Below are 19,118 nucleotides of genomic sequence, written 5' to 3'. Positions count from 1 at the left end.
CTTAAACCAAATAAGTAACATCTTGTTGGTTCTATTTCTCTAGACAATTCTGACTAATGCGTCACCTTAAAAGTTAAAAAAACGTAGCAGTCTCCATATTTGTAACATATGCCTACAGCCAGATAATGAATGCTTTCCATAATATGAAAAAAATGCCACATCTTATTTTCATTTCTAGTTTGTATCCTGAGTTATATTATGCAGTCAGTATATTACCATTACTTTCAATATATTTTTCTTTTACTTCCATACATTGTTAAAGAGAAAGTCTCCAACTAAATTTTGTCTCTTTCTACTTCATCCTAGCATATGAAACATGAATTTATTTTTCATGGTTAATCTTAAAAAACTATGTATTTCAGGTTTCAAGTTAAATTCAGGCTGCAAAACTGTGTACTTGAAACTGTATTTCTTATTAGAGAAACCCAGAAAAAAAAAATAGAACAGTTTTTCAAATAAGCTCAGAACATAGCTCAAAAAAGGAAAGAGAATTACCTGTGAATCAAAAACAGGTCCAGAGGAAGAAGCATAGAAGAAATTATATTGCTTACCAGTTCTGAAAACCTCCTCTATCACCTCCAACAGCCCCAACTGAATGGCTTGCTTCTATAAATGATGTAATACAATGGAAAAAATAGTCTTTTCAAAAATTAATGTTGGAGTTATTAGACATCAACATAAAAAAAATAAAAGGAAGAGAAAGGAAGAATGGAAGAATCTAGGCACAGATTTAAAGATCTTATGTTTTGCAAAAATCAACTCGAACTAGATTACAAACTTAAATGTAAATTGCAAAATAAACAAATAAATAACTCTTAAACAATAACATAAGAAAAATATTTCTTAAGTGAAAAACACCTGACTGGGAAAAAGTACTTACAAAACATATTTCTTATAAAGGGTTGTTATTCAAAATACTCAAAGAACACTTAAAACTCAACAACATGAAGAAAGATAGCTTTTTTTAAAAATAGGACAAAGACATTAAAAAGACAGCTCACTGAAGAAGATATAAGAGTGGCAAATAAGCACATTAAAGTACTCTCCATCATATGTCATTAAGGAAATTCAAACTAAATAACAATGAGATACCACTACACATCTATTACAAAGGTTAAAATCCAGGCCATTAACAACACCAGATGCTCTTGAGGATGTGAACAACTTTTGCCCATTGCTGGTGGGAATGCAAATTAGTATGGCTACTTTGAAAGATAGTTTGGAGGATTCTTAAGAAACCAACTATACTCTTACCATGAAATCCAGCAAGTTTGTTCCTTGATATTTACCAAAAGAGCTGAAATTTTTATACACACACAAAAAAAACATGAATACTGATGTTTATAGCATCTTTTTTATAATGGCCAAAATTTGGAAACAACCATGATGTTCTTCAGTAAGGCACCTTCTGGGTTGAATGAATTGTTACCTCCAGACAATTGAATCATTTTCACCATTAGAAAGAAGTGAGCTACTAATCCTTGAAAACATGAAGTAAACATAAATGCCTATTAAGTAGAAGGACGCAATTTAAAAATGCTCATACTAAATGATTCCATCTATAGAGCATCCTGTAAAATGCAAAATCGTAGATAGAGTAAAAAAATCAGTGGTTAGGGGGAGACAGAAATTGGTAGAGTAGAAAGGACTTAGGACAATAAAACTTCTATGCATGTATTATAACGGTAAAATAACTTCATACTACATTGGTTTAATCCTTAGAATGTGTGACATGAAGAGTAAAATTGTGTGTAAACTGTGGAATTTTCGTTGATATTACCTTTGTTCATTTCAGCTACTATAATAAAATACTATGAAGTGTTTGATTATAAATAAATTTATTTCTTGTAATTAGGGAATCTGAGAAGTTCAAAATCAAAATATTAGCAGATTCAGTGTATGGTCTTTCTAGTTTATGTATGATGCCTTCTCTTCACTGTGTCCTTATGTGGTGAAAGGGAGAGAGTTAGACCTCTGGAGTTTCTTTCATAAAAGCAAATATGCCCAGTCCTGAGAGTACTGCCCTTATAACCAATCACCTTCCAAAGGCTCTAAATCCTGAAATCATCTCCATGGGGGTGAAAATTTAACATGTAAGTTCAGGAGGAAGTGAGTCATCAATTCATTGCATAATAATTTGTAGATTCTTCAACTGAAGCAAATAAATCCATCCTGTGGACAAAAACTGATGATAGGGGAAACATGTGGTTTGCAATGAATGTCTGGGAAATCTGTACCCTTATCTTAATTTTGTGTGAGCTTAAAACTTCTCTAACAATAAATTTTCTATAGGAAAAAAATACAGGAGAGTCTAAAAGGTAATGAAAGGAATTCAATCTATGGGGAAAAACAAGAAGAGTTTGCAACAAAAAATACATTGTTACAGAAAAGGAAAAGGGATCATTTTTATTTATTTTATTTTCTGAATTTATGTTGTGGGTTGTGGATTTTGTTCTTTTTTATTTGTTTCTCTCTTTCCACATTGTTTTTGCAATAGCGCATCAAAATTCAACATCATGATGGGATTTGTCCCTAGATATTTGTCCATGCACACAATACAATAATATAATTTGGCCAATATGACTCCCTAGCATTTCTCCCCAGGCTCCTCTCCTCCCACTTTTGGTCCCTTTCCTTTACTGATCACACTTTGATATTCATAAGATTCAGCTCCCAACATCTTTCTTTTTCTTTTTCCTCTTTAGCTCTGCATATGAAAGAAGACATAAGACACTTGACCTTCTGAGTTCGAATAAATTTTAAAGTGTTCCATTCCTTTCTATTTCTCTTAACATGATAGTATCAAGTTCCACCTCACAAATGATAAAAATTTCATTTTTTGCTTATGGGAGAATACAACCCTTTGTGTATATATACCACATTTTCTTTATCTATTCATCCATTGATGGAAATGTAGGCTACTTTCATAGTTTGACTAATGTAAATTGTGCCACTCTATTATGGTTCCATGCCTAGTGTTTTGCAACAGCTTCATACTGATTTCTACAGTAGTTGTAATAATGAACTATCCCGACAACAATGTGAAAGTGTTACTTTTTCTCCTCATCCACTTTAGCTTTTCTTATTGTTTGTATTCTTGAAGACTGCCATTCTGACTGGTGTGAGATGAAATCTCAGTGTAGTTTTGATTACCATTTCCCTAATTGCTAAAAATTTTGAGCATTTTAAAAAATATATTTGTTAGCCATTTTTATTTCTTCTTTTGAGACGTGCCATTTGCCTTTTCATTAATTGATTTTTTTTTTTTGAGTGAAGATTTTTGGTTCTTTATGTATCCCCATATTAAATGTCTGTCAGAAAAGTAGTTAGCAAAGATTTCCTCCCATTCCTTGCATTCTCTCTTCACATTCCTAATCATTTCCTTTCAGGGGCAGAAAGGAATAATTTGATTTCATCAATTTATTAACTCTTGTCTTTATTTCGTGAGCTTTAGTGGTCCTATTGAGAAAGTCTTTGCCTGTGCGTGTATGCTGGAATGTTGCCCCTATATTTTGTTCTAGGACTTTCACAACTTCTGCTCTTATTGTTAGATCATTGATCCATGTTCAGTTTATTTTTGTGCAGGTGAGAGACAAGAGCGTAGTTTCATTCTTTTTTTTTTAATATTTATTTTTCAGTTTTCGGTGGACACAACATTATTTATTTTATATTTTATGTGGTGCTGAGGATTGAACCCAGCACCCAGCGCATGCCAGGCGAGCGCGTTACCACTTGAGCCACATCCCCAACCCATAGTTTCATTCTTTTACATATGGATGAACTTTTCCCCAGCACCATTTATTAAAAAGGCTGTCTTTTTTCCAATGTATGTTTTGGGCAGCCTATATCAGACCAGATGAGATCATATGTGTGTGGGTTTGTCCCTGTGTCTTCTGTATCATTGGTTTATGTGTCTGTTTTATGCCATTATCATGCAGTCTTTGTTATTTTTAGCTATGTAGTATAATTTGAAGTTGGATATTGTGGTGCCTCCATCATTACATTTTTGGCTTGGAAACATTTTGGCTATTCTGGGTCTTTTATTCTTCTGAATGAATTTTATGACTTTTTTTTATAGTTCTGCAAAGTATGTCTTTGGTATTTTGATGGGAATTGCATTTAATCTGTATATGGCTTTTGGTAGTATGGCCATTTTAACCATATTAGTTTTGTCTGCCTATGAATATGGGAGGTCTTTCCATCATCTTATGCCTTCTTTGATTTATTTCTTCAAAGTTCTATAGTTTTCATTGTAGAGATCCTCCACCTCTTTTGATAATTGACTCCCCCAAATTTTATTTTTTTTATGCCACTGTGAATGGAATTGTTTTCCTGATTTCTTTCTCAGCAAATTCATTATTGATATATAGGAGAGATAGATCTTAATTTATGTTTGTTGATTTCATTATCTGTCATTTTGTTGAATTGGTTTATTAACTATGGCAGTCTTTTGGTATAGGTTTTTGGCTCTTTGATTCATATAATCTGCAAAGAATGAAATTTTGATTTCTTCCATCCAATTTTTATTCTTTTTATTTTCTTCTTCTGCCTGAGGGCTCTGTCTAGATAATCTGGCACTAAATTAAATAATTTTTTAAATTATCAATTGATTTCAGGTTCAGTCTTAATTATTTCCTTCTATTCATTGGTTTTGGAAAGTTTTATTCCTCTTTTTTAAGGTCATTGACAGTCATAGTTAGCTTGTTTATTTGGCAGTTTTTCTGCATTTCTTATGCAGGCATTCATTTCTATCATCTTTCCTCTTATAACTATCTGCATAGTGTCCCAAAAGTTTTGGTATGTTGTATCATTATTATAACTTGAGTCTAAATTTTTTAAAATGTATTCTCTGATTTCTTCCATTACCCATTCATCATTGAAAAGTATATTGTTCAGGGATGGGATTGTAAATGTGTCTAGCTACAAGTATTTTTTAAAAAAAAAAGTGTGTTGTTCAATCTCCATGTGTTTTTACATATTCTGTAGGGTTTTGATACGTTGATTTCTAATTTTATTTCATGATAACTTGATAAGATGCTAAGAATTATATCAATTGCTTTGTATATGCTAAGAGTTGCTTTTTGACCTACAATATGGTGTAATTTGGAGAAAGTTCCATGAGCCAATGAGAAATAAGTATATTCATCTGTTTTGATGTCTATTAAATACATTTGATTTATAATATTTTCACGTTCAAATATCCTTTACTAACTTTTTGTCTGGATGACTTATTTAATGATGAGAGATGTGTGTTAAAATCACCCACAATTATTGTACAGGGATCTATCTGGGGCTTCAACTTGAGTAGTGTATCTTTTATGTAATCGTTGCACCAACATTTGAGGCATAAATATTTATATTATTACTATAAAGTGTCATTCTTTATCTCTTCTGATTAACTTTGGTTTGAAATCTGCTTTATTAGATATGAGAGTAGCTACTGTTGCTTGTTTTCAGGCTCCATTTTCATCATATATCAATTTCTGTCCTTTCATTGTTAGGCTGTGGTTATCTTTGCCTGTGAGTCTTTTACAAAAAAGATATAGGATTTTATATTTTAATCCATTTTTTCCAGCTTATATGTTTTAATTTGAGAGTTGATATCATTTACATTCAATGTTATTATAAAGAAATGTTTACTGCCATTTTTATTTATTCATAAGGTTTAATTTGGTCATAGTTTTTATTTACTTAGCTACTCTTCAACTGAGATTTGTTCTTTTGTGAAATCTGGGATTTGTTTTTCTATTTTTTTAGTGTATAGTATTTCTTCAAGTAAGTTATATAGTACTAGTTTAGTTGCTATCCATTCATTTGGTTTCTGCTTATCTTTGTTTTTTATTTTCCTCTTCTATTTTGAAGAATAGTTGCTGAGCATACGGTTATTTTATTTCAGTCATTTTCTTTTCGGACTTGGAACATATATCTCCAAGCCCTCCATCCTGAGTTTGTGCTGAGAATTCTGAGTGGGTTGTCTCTAAAAGGGACTGGCATATTTCTCTTGAGGTTTTCAAAATTCTATCCTTGGAATATATGTTAGGAATTATAATGTGTCATGAAGAGATTCTTTTTTGATCTTGTCTAATTGGGGTTCTGAATGTTCTTGCTTCTGTATGTCCATCTTATTGTCAAGGTTTGGAAAATTTTTCTGTTATTGTTTCCCTGAAGAGGTTACCCATTCCATTAGCCTGAATCTCACAACCCTCCTCAATTCCAATGACATTAAATTTGGTATCCCAGAGTTCTTGTATATTCTGATCATGATTACTTATTTTCTTTTCTTTAATACTGTCTAAATATTCAAGAATGATCACTTTTTCTTCCAGCCCCAAGATTTTTCTTGGTAAGTCTACCCTATTAGAGAGATTTTCAACTGAACATTTTATTCAATTTACTGTGTCTTTCATTCAAATATTTCTATTTGCTTCTTATTAATATATCTATCTGCTTCTTTTTCAATATCTATCTTCTTGTTGAATTTATCATTCATATCCTGTACTGGCTTTTAAAATTCATTCAGATATCTTTCTGTATTCTCTTGGAATTTTTTTTTTACTTTTATTAAAGTAAAGCTGAAGTTTAACTGTCATTAATTTGTGTATACAGCAAGGTGCACTTGCTTTTTGTTAGTTTTAGTTCATCAGCAGTCTCTATCTTAAGAAATTGTAGTGCCCCAGCATCTCACAGAAGAGGGGAAAACAGTTTCAACAACTGATGCAAATAACATGTAGCATTAAAAAAAATATCTGGTTCCTACTATGACATCTACAATGTTTATTATCACAAAAACAGGAATGATGGGGCCAGCAATTGCCAACAGCAAACACAATAGGTCTGGCATTAAGGCAAACATCAGGTTTCAAAATGCATTATCCACGTCAATCATAGTTAAAACAGCATAAATGATGGAGTCAGGAGTTATATAAACCACTTCATTTTAAAATATGGTAAAAATACAGTTCATTAAGAGAAAAGCAAATATGATAGGAAGGCAAAAGAGAATTAACAATTTCAGAAAGAAAACAGAGATAATGTAGAAGAGCTGTAGCAGGTGGTGGTTACAAGGAAAGAGGAAAAACTGAGAAAATAAGGAAAGAGGAAAAACAAAGTAAAGGGAGAAAGAAAGAACAAGATAATCTGATTGTAGCAGGAGAATAAGAAAGAAACAAGAGAAACAAACAAAAACAAAATGAACCAAAAATCCTAATCCTCTAAAAGACAAAGCAAGGAAGAAGTAAGTACATTTTTAAAATGCTAAAATGAGAAAAAAAAGTAAACAAATATGCATGCATATATGTCTATCAACCAATCAGCACAGCAAAACACACACACACACACACACACACACACACACACTCATGCAGATTATTAATGAAAAATGAAGGAATCACTTAACTGGTAGAGTCCAAATAATTGACATGAATGGATGGTTACTATCTCTGCCCAACTGTCCTTCCCATTTCTTCTTGGGCTGAATACTGAGATAAATAGAGAGAAAAAGAGAGAGAGAGAGAGAGAGAGAGAGAGAGAGAGATATCATGTAAGTGTCTGGGGGTTGTTATCCCCTTTCTCAATTTGTGCCAAGAGTGGCAAATAAATCATTGCTTTTTTTTTTTTTTTTTTTTGTGTGTGTGTGTGTGTGTGTGTGGTGCTGCGGATTGAACCCAGGGCCTTGTGCATGGGAAGCAAGAACTCTGCCAACTGAGCTATATCCCCAAACCCAATCATTGCTTTGAATTCCATAGCCTAGGAGAGCTAGACTGCCCTTTTGGATTTCTCTCAGTACAATAGTTCTGAAAGACATGCCTATTTGCAAATGACTACTGTTAATGGGTAGATTCTATGCCTGGCATGGAATTTATTGGCTTGATACCTTTAAATTTAGATGCCTGCTGCCCAGGAGTGAAAGAAATATGGCCACACTCAACAGCTTTGAGGTGCCAGCTGTCCTGAGCAAGGAGAAGATATTGTGGAAATAGACAAGCTCCAATTAGCTTGTTCCTGCTGACTTCGTTTACCTTGAAGAACCCATCTTGACAATAAATCCCTGTGATGTGCTTACCATTAAATAAAGTATTCATGGGCCTTTTTCCATTGTTAGAGATCAGACCCATCTGATCCAATCCTAGCACAAGGCCCCTGCTGTGAAACTCCTGTCCTGTGTCTTTAGTCTTTTATTTCTTATTAATTACTTCAGGCTTTTCATTTGTCAGCCGGCTCACCTCTGTGCAGTTATCTGATCCCTCCTTGTGCAGTACACAGGGACATTTGTTTTTTGCTCACCAAGCTGAAATTTGGAGTGCTCCAAGATTGAAAATGGTTGAAATAGCTCTCAGCTTCCTTTCTCACCAGTTTGAGGTAGGGTAGAATGGGAAACATTGACAGTTGGAGTTTTTTTTCTGCACAGATCATATCAATGCACTACCAGTGGGCTTCCTGCACAGTTCTATATGTTTCAGTGACTAGAATTTAATCAGGATTTAGGGGTTTTGTTGGGTGATATCTGCTCTGGAGAGACTAGATCAACACACTCCTTAGTGCCTGGGAGTTGCCAAACTCTGTTGGGAATGTGTATCTCAGGAGCCTCCCAAGAATTCTACCCATTGACAGGGAGCCAATCAACCACAGACTGTGCTGCCCATGAACACAGTCCTCCCAGGCTTCCCAGGCTTAGTCCCTGAGTGCATTCACACCTGCCTATTCAGATTCCCAGTTGGCTTTAGCTAGTCATGTAAGCTGCCAGACTCAAATGAAAGGCAAGCTTAGTTCCCCTTCATTTTTCTGACTTAAATTACCCTGGGTGCAATCTTCTCTATGCCTGTTTCGCTCACATTCTGCTAGGTACACCCTAGGCCACATGGCAGGTACTAGCTGGGGCAGTATGATCTCCCAGCTCAGTAGCATGAGCTTCAGTATGTCTAGTTCACAATGTAGCCTTTTTATCATCGAATTCACGCTGCTTTTCTGATCTCAAGTTTTTCCTCACCACATTTGTCTGTTGTTTTTTCTGTGTGTTGTCCCTCCCTTCTGTGGTGAACCAGCACTGCTGCCACTGCTACAACTGGCTTGGCTCCAATGTATTCTTTTTTCTTTGTTCAATGTACCCAAATTTATGAGTTTCTAACACAGTCTGATTGTCCAATGTTGAATTTTAGTGAAATCCCTTTTATCCACTGTATTGGTTAATTTGAATTGTCAACTTGATGGGATTATGAGATATGGAAGACTAAAAGGCTAAAAGGCTTCTGGGTGTGTTAATGAGGGTGTGTCCAGGAATGATTGGTATGTGGCATAGCCTACTGAAGTAGAGACCCTCTTGGTGTGAACATCACTATCCTATGGGGTAATGGCTTGGATGCAATAAAAGTGGAAGCAGCAACAGATGTAAGCTCCATAGTTCTTGAATAGGTTATTGATTGTAAATGTGATCACCTGCAGATATCAGAATCTCACTCCTTCACTCCTCCAAAGCAGATTCTGTCTATAATTTTCTAGGGAGTTTTTAGAAGACTTCCATCTCTGAATCCCTGACTGCAGTAGCATTATTGACTCCTCTTTTTCTTTTTTTCATGGTGGTGCTGGGGATTGAATCCAGGGCCACATGTATGCCAGACAAGCACTCTACCAACCAAGCTATATCCCTAGTCCTCTTGATCCTTCTTGTTCAGAGGTGTCAGCATCTTGGACTATGTAGCTACTGGTTTCTCCAGCTCTCCAGTCTGCAGATGTCCATTGTGGACTGTCCAGCTTTTGGTTTTGTAAGCCAATATAATAAATCCCCTTTTTATAATCACATTTCCTGATGATTTTGTTTCTCTAGAGAATCCTGACTAATACATCCATCTTGCTGAGAAATACTCCTGCTGCTTGAATCCTAAACCATAGAGCAACTAGGAATGCAGCCTTCCTTTAATCTGCCATCTTGAATCCTCCCCAATTTGTTATTTCTATTAAAAGATAGGAACATGAAGAACAAATGAAGATGATAGAAGACCAATGGAAGAATTATTCCTTTAAATAAAAGTTACCACAATAAAATTATTCTACATAAGACAAGTTAAAAATAAAAATCAACCAGAATTGGTGGCACACCCCTGTAATCCCAGCAGTTTAGGAGGCTGAGATAAGAAGTTTTTGAGTTTAAAACCAGCCTCAGCAACTGCAAGCCACTAAGCAACTCAGTGAGACCCTGTCTCTAAATAAAATACAAAATAGGGCTCAGTGGTTAAGTGTCCCTGAGTTCAATTCCCAGTAGCCCACCCAAAATAAAAATAAATAAAAATAAAAGATATGAAAAATACACTGAGAAATTTCAAGATGCAACTAAAAGGAAACTTTATAGGAAAAAATAGATAATGGAGAAAAGTAATGTTGGAAGAAGTAACAGCTTCTTTAGATTGATAAAGAAAAATAATGCACAGATTCACTATTCAGAACCATGCTTAATGCAAAGGCTATAGAGGTAGATAAAGCACAACCCATCAGGCATCATTCCTTTATTTATGGAGGGGTGCAAATGGGGGTAACCCTTCATAGAATATTAATTTCAAAAATTATTATCTACTATCAACCTCTTTCTCCAGGACCTGTTCTCACTTTGACCTATATAAATTTTGTGCTCCAGATTCAACCTACTTTCTTTAGCTCACCCCATTATTATCCTCTTTATAATAATTCTTTTGTAGTCCTCAACTGACTGTAAGTAATCAATAAATAATACATGCATGAATAAATATCAGACAGAAGGAATAATTGTAATAGTTGGTAAGCCTGTTTAGGGAATAGAAGGTATTTTAGGAATGAAATGAGGATGTGGACTTAAGCATTCCAAGAAATAGTAAAAACCTCATTGGCTCATCTCACATTCTAAATTATGCATAAGCATGCCAGATTGAACTGATAATATTATACAGAGATATATCCCAATTATAATTATGTAATTTTTCATAAAACACTAAAACTAGACTTACTGCAGTGTTCCAAAATATGCAACTATTTCTGCAATACTGCAGAAAGTAGTGGTTTTCATTGAGTCCTAAGTATTTTTCTCATCTTTGTTCATTCTGTATTCGTTCTACCTTTTTGCAAAGCAAATCATTTATTTAAATTTTAGTGTAGACTGATATAATACCAAGGTTAAAATAATATTTGAAAGTGTTTTGACCACCCATTTTTTTCTATTCATCAGAAAATAGTTTACCCTTTTGATACCTGCATATTGTTTCTGAGGGTATTATGTTTTTTATGCATAACAGAATCCAGAAATGAGGTAGGACTAGATTTTCCATCATTCTGTCATGATATACTTCCACATTCATTTGATAACATAAACAAGATTCATCTTCCTCTCTCTCTTTCTTATACATTGTAACATTCGAAGAGTAAAGAAAGAGATATAATTTATTCTTTCAAAGACATATTCTGATTCTCTATCAATGTGATAAATATTACACAAAATCTAAGTGTACTGACATGCTAAGATCTCATATAAATGTAAAAAATGAAAATCATTTTGAATACACCAATAATCTTTTATCCATTCTTTCAAATGTTCTCAGAATCTAATATGTCTAGCCCATAGAGATATAAAGACAAATGTTACAGCTTAGCATTCTCCAACTTCTAAAGGTCTAGAGTGTAAATAAGTTTGAATATATATTGTATACTTGTTTGTATATTGTAAATTGTTATCTACTATCAACCTCTTTCTCCAGGACCTGCTCTCACTTTGACCTATATAAAATTTGTGCTCCAGATTCAACCTACTTTTTTTAGCTCACCCCATTATTATTCCAATGGGTATCATATAGAAATATAGAAATACAAGTAAAATATTACAATAAGAAGTGTTTAAATACCAGGCAAGGCAGGGTGCAGTGGCACCTGCCTGTAATCCCAGCAGTTCAGGAGGTTGAGGCAGGAGAATCAAAAGTTCAAAGCTAACCTCAGCAAAAGTGAGGCACTAAGCAACTTAGTGAGACTCTGTCTCTAAACAAAATACAAAATAGGGTTGGGGATGTGGCTCAGGGGTTGAGTGCCCCATTAAAAAAAATCAGACAGGGAATCACAATAGATACACTTGATGGCATGTTCATCAAATTGAAAAGGAGAGTCATAGAACATTATTTCACTCAAGTCAGAAGAATGAGCATATTAAAGTACATATAGGAGTTTTAAAAATTTAAAGTGTTTAATATATCTAGTTAATTTTTATATAATCATGACATGATTGTGCTCTGCCCAAGTCATGACATATTTGCATGCTAATCATTTGGACTTTATTTCAAAAGATAGTGTAAATACTAATACAAATGGCAAAATCATCCAAATTTGATTAAAACCAATATGGAAGTAGTATTGAGCCATGTTTTATATTATTTTTGTATGAGACTCTTTTTCATATTAAAATATATTGTGATTATATTCCAATATTTCAGAATTGGGCTGAAGGATTGAACCCATGTACAGCAATGCTTCTCAAACTTTAATGTTTTTCAGAATCACCTGGACATCTTGATAAATATAAACTATGACCTTTTGGTGCATTCTTTACAATATCCAGCTGGAAGTACTAAGTAAAAGTATATTGCTCTTATGTATTACCCAGAGAAAAATTTCTGTCACTGGATACAATTATTGTTCTCTAATTGTTTAAAGAATTTTTGGCATTTCTACTGAAGCAAAGTAGATATCCCAGGTAATGAAAATGAAAATAAACAAGAGACAAAAAGAAAACACCAAAAACCAACCAACCAACCAAACAAAAAACCTGAATCTCATAGAAAACCACCTAATACTGCTATTACCAATTTTATGTAAATCTTATAAAATTATCAAGATGATTTATACCTAAATTTTTCTACATGATGGCCTAGAATTCAAACAAAATGAATGCCTTCTATTAATAAAAGTTCTCAGTGGTTTTATAGTTCAAAAATATTTAGAATATATTTGAATCTGTATGCCTTTTACTTTATCACCTATAGTGTATATCTTTAATGAGAATTTCAGGATAATCTTTCTAAATCCCTCGTATCTTTCTTACTTTTATCTCTCAAAACAAGTCAAAAGGAACATCTAAATATTGCTATTTGCATTGATATGTAAATTGGCCATACATATTTTATAGAGTCATGTAAATGACTCAGTTAAAGCAGATTCACCTGTTTATCCCTTGGATAGATGTGTGCACCCCTCTCAAATGCAGACACCTGCTTAGCATAAGCAGCTTATTAAAATGCAATAAAGAAGAGAATACCTTTGTGAGCAATTTTCTTATAGTATTAATAATCCTGATGGAGAAAAGAATAGAACACAGATATGGAACTTTCCACCAGTGAACTGTGTAGACTTTTCCAGCTCTGTGAATTAATACAAAGGGCTTAATGGTTTGAGAAGGTTAATGCCCACTGAAAGGGTACACATCACTAGAAAAGGCAAAAAGGGAAGCAGAATAAACATATCAATGGAAAACAATATAGATTTTTCTCTTGAGACCTATCTGGATGTTGGAACTCAAATATAATGAAAAAGAAAAATAAAATAAACAAAACAAATCCCCTTTCGAATTGTTTTGTTTTATTTTCATTATCAGATCTTTTCAGATTTTCCTTGGCAGATTCTGACCAGACAAAACTGAGAATAATTAAATATAATCTTATTTGTATATTAAGTCTTATTTTATTCTCTGCACATACTAATTGTTTAATTGTGACATTGTTTTTAAAATTGGGGGATATACAAAGACAGGAAGGAGAATGGTTTTTTCAATATGTCTTTAAACAGTGTTAATTTAAGAAATAAAATATTTATGTTTTATATAGAAAATTACTAACAAAATTATTTATAACTTATATTTAAATTATAATATCAGTAAGAATATGTTTTCCTTTTAGTTTGTATACAAACAGAGATGAAAATTGAAACCTTCAAAGACATTTGCAGTTTGTTTCTGTTTATAGCAAATTTGGAGTAGGTTTGCTATAATTGTAGTTTGATAATTATGTATCTGAATGTTAAGAATCAGGAAACTTCAAACTTTAAAAAAAATTCCTTGTCATCTTCCATAAGTGATTTTCTATATATTATCACCTGTATAGAACGTGGAGATAATACTGTACCCACTCCCCCCAAAAAAAGAAAAGAAAAAAAATTGCGAAATAATCTGTAACTAATTATTAGGTATCTTTCCCACAGAATGTTGTGTTGCTTGGCAGACAGCTGAGACTATCTGATTATAGAGAAAGCATAACTTTCTTGGTGTTCACTGCTCTATTATGAAACTGCATATAGATAGAAATTAACCTATGAAAAGTCAATTTCTCTTGGTGATACAAACTGTTTTTGTTCACAGAAATGAAACTTGACTGTGTCTGATGGGAAGGCAACTGATTTTTCCCATCCCACCCAACTAATATGGAAGTGATAATTTTAAAAAATTATATATGGTTATGCTTTTAATATTTATCAGTTTTACATGTATTTGCAAATTTATTTCAGCTTTTCTCATTGCCTGTCATGAAGTATAGAGTTATCTGGACATCAAGAATAGGTGTCTCTTGAACCAGTTTTAACAACTTACTGGATTTCTTATTACTTACTAAAATCTTGACACTTGATTATTTTGTATATATTCATATATATGTCATTTATTACCTTTTTAAAAATTATATCCTTCGATATTTTTATATAAATTTAAAATATCTAAACTTTACACATGATTTAAAATCCAGATGTTTAGTATATGGGCAACTAGATGAGAAAGTTCCATACTTCATAGAGTATTGAGAACAACAATTTGTATATTCAAGTTGAAATGAGAACTTCATAGAAATGAAGAAAATGCTTTGCTATAAAATCATTGAATATTAAGTCAAATCATTGTTAAATTATATGGGGAAAGTCAATTTGATCAATTACAATAATCATAATATCCATACTACAAACCATGTGCTATTTCCATTTTTTAAATTAAAAAAAATTGGGGGAGGGGGACCGGGGATTGAACTCAGGGTCACTCAGCCACAGAGCCACAACTCCAGCCCTATTTCATATTTTATTCAGATACAGGGTCTCACTGAGTTTCTTGGGGCCTCGCTTTTGCTGAGGCTGGCTTTGAACTCTCCATCCTCTTCCCTCAGCCTCTTGAGCTGCTGGGATTACACGCGTGCACCACCACGCCTGGCTCCAGTATTTTTAAGTTCCAAAAATTCTGTCAGCATTTGTCTTTTAATTATATGTTAGAATTTGTTTTTGCTTACCATGATGTATAATTATCCATTTGTTTTGTGTGATGGAAAGCTCTAGTTTTAAAATAGCTATATGCCTCTTTGGTTTCCTTTGAAATTAACAGGAATCATCCTATGTATCATTTATGCAAACTGAAAGATTTGAAAGCTTATTATGTGATATGATACAGAAACTTAGATTCATATGCCAGACTAGATGCAGACCTTTGCAACCTATGTGCTATAAATGGGTTACATTTTTAATGCTGATGTCATGACCCAGTACAAAATGAGAAATTTTTTATTCTAACTATAAAAAGCATAATTCCAATACAAAGAACTTGAGAAAGTCAAGAGAAGTGGTCTCTACAGTGAGACACAAATGTTGGATTTATATGGGAACACAAATATCATATTCACTGTACTAAATTAAAATAAAGAAAATAAAGACTGGCAAAAAATAATAGTGGGTTGTTCTTAAACAAGTGCATCTACTTTTTGTCTGAAGTAGGAGGTAACAGCATCAGATGCAACTGAGATTTTGTTATCACAGCTTTAGAAACCTGATTGTGATACTCAGAAACAGAGGAATTATATAGATAGATGAAAATATATGCAAAATTTTTCAATATGTGTGAATTGTCTACTGTGACTGAACACTAAAATATATACATTGAAAGTATGAGGGAAGAGGAATTATTGATTATCTGAAACCAGTTGGCAATAAATTCCTAAGGAATTTATTTATAAGTAAACTTTTTGATGTCAGTTGACGTTGTGAGAGCTATATTTAATGATTCAGACATTGAGTGAATGAAATAAAATTGGAAATGAAAGAGTTTAAAGCTAAATAAATTTGTTAAGAAGCATTTATAAAGTCCACGTTCCAGTCCATCAAAGGCTGAATTAACATTATATCAGTAGAAAAAGAAAGATGAGAAGAAGAACATTAAGTTTCACAGAAATTGAGGAATGCTCTTTAGAAGCCTCAAAAGAAAGATAAAACCTGTTTCATAATTTATCCAAAGAAATACATACTGTAGATGAAGTTATCACCTACAGTATAGTAAATGAAAAGAGCTTCTGTTCTTTCTTACTGTAGGTTTATTGCTAGGATATAATTTCATTAATGCTACTTGATCCCCATATTTTATTGCAGTGTTTCCAATACATTCAATAAGCATATGCTTAATGAAGGTTTTTTTCTAGAAAGACATTATACTTTCTGTAAGCATGAGTTTAAAAAAATGATAAAGTCAACATAAATAATACATAGCCAAACTCTGCTATGCTGCATTTAACATTTACAAATCACAAAATCATACACTTTAGCTGGTAAACACCTTAGCATCCTCATCTCTATTATACATAAGAAATGTGAAACAAAAAAAATTAAAAACTAAAGGAAATGTATAGAAACTTGTTCAAGTTTATTCAGAGTAACAAAGTTGTTATTCTTGTTTTAACAGTCATTTTTATTTTTCACTTGGAAGCTTCTGAGATTCATAATTTTAAAAAAGGAAATCACCCACATCAGGGTTTATGGTTTGTTCTCAAGGGCTGCTTTGCTGCATTGATGTATAACGAAAAACTTGACTCTATCAGTATATAGCCCTCCCTGGAGTTATTTTTCCAAAGTGCTGTGATGTGTCTGCTTACATGAGCCAATTCAATTGTTCTGAAACCAATTCTTTGAAGAAACCTTGAAGTGTCTTCACTTTCATTTCCCTGAGGTCACTCTTTTATTGGCCATGTGACAGCCCTGCAGGAGTCCACCATTGTGAGGATGAGGGAGACATATATGTAACTGACACTTTTACTCACTCTACAGATATTTAAAATAGACTTCTGAACTGCAATTATCTAAGGTTAATTCAGGTTTGTTTGAAAATCATATTTATAACTATCTTAAAATTTCACATTATTGCCTTCTTATAAAAAAATGTGTTTCCAGGATTTGTTTTTTTAATCTTGCATTAAAAGTCAAGAAAAAAGCCATGTTGGATATAAATAAGAAAAAGAATGGAGCTGTATACTTTTGTAAGAATTTAAAAGTAATTATCTTGTAAGGAAGTCACATCTAGTCAATGAAAACAAAGAGCCAACAGGTTAATTTCATCCATCCACAAGAATAGTACCATAAACAAATTTGAAGACAGCATGCCAGCAATTTCTCAAATAATTGCTGTAAGATTCTGGAGGAGTGCAAGGGTGAAGAATATAGTGCCTTGAATGCCTGGGAACCTATCTACTGGCTCCTGTCCTCCATTATCTGGGTGTGCAGTAATTTTTCTTTTGCTAATTACATGTTTTTCTCTAGTTGGTAAATGGAGCAAGGTTTTTGGCCCTTTTATTCTTTATTTTTATGTAAACTTAGAGAATACTTTGTATGATGCCACCAGTTGAATTTCCATTAAGCATGTGTTTTGTTGGATATCTACTTCCTTGATTGCTTAATGTCCTTAGTCCTTAATAGCTTTTAGTCTTAACATCTCTTCTGTTTATTTGAAACCCTTTTCATTACTTACTTAAAAATCATCATCACATTTTAGAGTAATTGTTTGAAAGTATATCTTTTTTTTTCATAGCATCTTTTTTTTTTTTTCATAAAAATCCCTGACTATGTCACAGAGACCAAAAACAAACATTAAATAAAACAGGAGATGCCTGACAGAGGGGGGGGGGGAGGGGGAAGAGAGTAGTGGCAATCCCTAAGCCAACCATTCTCTTTCTCCAGACTGCTGTGTTAGCCAAACAAATTGCAACACAGACTGACTCACTTTGCTTTTTGAAAAGATAAGACATCCATTCCATTAGGAAGAAGAAAACTTTAACTTCTTTGGTTTCAATCATTCACCATGTGAAAATGAAATATATTTCTTAGTATTACATTAAAAAATGATGGAGAAAAATGAGTAGAGTTTTAAAAGCTTTTTAAATCTGGTTTTCATGCTTATTCTATTACTGCGTTCCAGTAAGTGAGGAGATCAAGGATCATCTCTTCTTCTGTGTCTGCCTTTTTTTTTTTCCTCTATTTTTATTGTAAAGATAGAGACTTAGATTTTATTATGGATCACCCTGCAGAGATTGCTGTTTTTGATTGAGTTTTCTTTTTAGTATTGTTAGACAAAAATATGACAATTAGAGGAATATGGAGAGATCTAACCAAAAAAAATTTAATTATATCAGTTCTTTATGTTTTGCTTTTGTCTATAATAGAAAATCTTAGCATAATAGTGAAAGCACTAAAGCAATTTGATTGTATCATTCCTGAGCTGTAGATTCATGCTTGTCTGAAAAGCCCAATTATTAAAATATACATGATGCCATATTATCCAGAAATCATATAATCTGTTTCTGGATCTCTTATTATGTTGTTGCAGGAGGTTATAAAATGTTAAGAAAAAAGAACACGTGTTTGTCTTGCTATATCAATTCAAAAAAGAAATATGAGAATAGAACAGGACCACAGAAAGAAGATTAATCACTGGTCCGAATGCATTTACAGTCTTCTTGGGGGCCCATGAAACCAAGATTAACTACTCCATTAAAAAAGAACATACTCCATTTAACAAATTATAAAAGCATCATGGTTAATACATCAAAGAAAATCTGGTAAATGTGCTGTTCATTATAAAACAAAAATAAGTTAGAGCAAAATAGAGCAAAATTATAGGAATAATATAAACTTATACAGAATATTTTGGACAGATTGGAATTGAGAGACAGAGCAATGTGCTTTCTTGGGGTTATATTTTTATCTTAGAATTAGCAAACACAAATGGCTATTTTCAATATTATGTGTAAATAGAGATGGTCAAGCACATAAAATTCCTTCAAATGGTAGTTTCATTTTGCTTTGTCTTCATCACATTTTTTATTATTTTAATG

The sequence above is a fragment of the Urocitellus parryii genome, chromosome 10 (assembly GCF_045843805.1).
Source record: "Urocitellus parryii isolate mUroPar1 chromosome 10, mUroPar1.hap1, whole genome shotgun sequence".
In the NCBI taxonomy this organism is placed as follows: Eukaryota; Metazoa; Chordata; class Mammalia; order Rodentia; family Sciuridae; genus Urocitellus; species Urocitellus parryii.
Note: the sequence above shows the minus strand (reverse complement) of the source record.